The sequence below is a fragment of the Balearica regulorum genome, chromosome 2 (genome assembly GCF_011004875.1).
Source record: "Balearica regulorum gibbericeps isolate bBalReg1 chromosome 2, bBalReg1.pri, whole genome shotgun sequence".
NCBI lineage: Eukaryota > Metazoa > Chordata > Aves > Gruiformes > Gruidae > Balearica > Balearica regulorum.
In genome coordinates this window covers 41,064,239-41,066,557 of record NC_046185.1, presented here as the reverse complement: position 1 = coordinate 41,066,557, position 2,319 = coordinate 41,064,239, and the positions used below count along the sequence as shown (strand labels likewise).

Genomic DNA, 2,319 nt, shown 5'->3' with positions numbered 1-2,319 from the left:
AGATAAAGGCAGAAACAGTTTATTACAATATACAAAGGGTGCTGAGAAAGTCATCTCACTGGGTAAACTTTAGCAGTAGACAAGCTGGGAATAAAGGTACCTAGACAAGATTTAACACCTTTTCTTCCATTTCACTCAACACAACACTGAATTCTAGTGGCTTTTGCATTATTTAAAGCTCACTTTGTGCCAGTATCTTGTTGCACGCTTAGGTCCCCTTGACGTATGTATAAGACAGCTGATTTCAGTCTCATTTCAAGGCCTTATCCTGAGCTCTAAACACATTTAGAACAATGTCATTACTACAGCATCAATACATCTGAAAATCCACACAAACAACTAACACACTGCCATACCTGACAACCTATCCAGCTTGTCTTCAAGATAGTGGCTGTCATGACCTCCAACGGCTGAGCTCTTGGTAAAGCCCACGGCTGAGTAGAGTGCAGCACAACCACTGCCCTTTTCAGAAGCCCGTGAGAAGTGAGAGCACGAGCACAAATGCCATGGTTAGCAGAGGTGGTCTCTGCCTAGCAGTCCTTCCAGCTGAGGTGAGGGTCAAAGTCGGTGCTGACTCCTGCAATCAAGCAGCTGGAAGGGAAGATGATACAGACCAGAGGAAACCTTGCACAGTGAAAGGTGGGGTAGCAGTGGTCACTCTTGTTCTTTGGCTCAGTTATCTTTTACAGGCCTCCTGGTTGATGTTAGTTTTATGGACGTGCTGCTTTCCTAAACCATCACTGTCTTTGGAACATAATTCTTTGGTTTAGCACCTCAAAATCAACTGACGTCTCAGGCTTCAAGGCACACTTATAAGACAATGTTCATATCTTCGTTTCAGATTTTGAAAGTTCAACCAGATTATTTGTTTTGACTGCTCAGGACACAAAGAAATACTGGGAATTTTACTCAAGGAAAATGTTCAATGGAGATTTTAAAAGCTTCTCATATCCATAAACCACTCAACTTTCTCGACTTCTGAATTGACATAAAAAGAGAATGAAAGAATTCTTAAAAACTAAAACTAAAACTAAAAAACATAATACTAAAAATAAGAATTTTTAAAAGTAAAAATGTGGTGAAAATCAAATATGTTGTAGAATCTGCTTACAGTCTTGCAAGAATTATCACTGCAATAATAGTTTATAGTTTCCTGCAATGGAGATAGTTTATAATTCTTTATCCTCAGGAATTTGTAAGTATGACCATAAAAAACCCCAAACAAACAAACAAACCCCTCAACAAACAAGTGCAGTGTTCCAGAGGTAGGAGAGTAAGGTAGTTAATTGCAAGGGGATAATAGGAGAAACTGACTGAAGAAGACGTGTTTAGAGGAAAAGACAAAGCAGATGACAACAGGGGCTATCATGAGGAAGAAAGTATGAGATAAATCATATTGCCAAGAGATTAATAAAAGAATAAGAAAATCCAGAAAGTGACACCTTAGTGATATGTCAAGTGGAAGGTGGAGAATGCTGTCCTTCACGTGGAACAGCTGAATATGAAGTTTAAAATACTGCATCTAATATTTATCTAAATTGAAGAGCTATTCACTATGTTCCTGAAAGACTCCCTTTTTTCAAAACTGACTGTCTAGGTGTCTCAAGACTGACTTTCTATTCTATCCCTTCTATCAATTCTTCGTATTACCTAAGTCCAGGACAATAATCTCTAAATGACTCACTATGTAAAATTAGCTGCCTTGTGCATACCAGAGAGAATGTTGATTCAAAGATGATACAAATATGATCTGAGCTGGATATTTCTCAAACCAATTAGCCGAGCTAGAAATAAAGTTGGCCAAGAAATCAGTCTATCCACATCATATGGACTTAACTTCAGTGAATAACTGTAAAATACTAATTAAAAAAGTACTTATGGAAGGAGCAATCACAGACATAGAAAGGTATGCATGGCTAGCATACCAGTTCTGGGTATTTGGACAGCATTGTAAATGTCCAGATTTGAGGATCTGACTGTGTTTTCAAGCTCCTGGGTTCACCTTGCATCCCAGACACACTCCAGCTGCATATCATGGTACGACATATGACTGCCACCTTTGGAGGCTTGAACTTTCACAAAGAGGAAACCAACACTGCATGGACTGCATGAACTTCAACCAAGCCCCTAGTAATCTGCATGTATTTGCAGGTCCATTTAGATGCTGCTTTGTTATGTGTTCTGGTATGAGGCAGTGTTTCTGTAAGAATATAAATTACGAATTCTTGAATACATTTTGTTTTATCATTACACTGATAATATTTATTAAAGGCAGCAGTTGACATGTGATCTTCTTTACCTTTATTTATAACCACCATC

The 2,319-nt window shown here is 38.4% G+C and overlaps 1 long non-coding RNA gene across 1 annotated transcript in view; it reads left to right on the top strand.

Moving 5' to 3' along the window:
- Positions 1–2,319, top strand: part of LOC142600364 (uncharacterized) — a 92,719-nt gene that overhangs the window by 26,741 nt on the left and 63,659 nt on the right. The window lies entirely within an intron of this gene.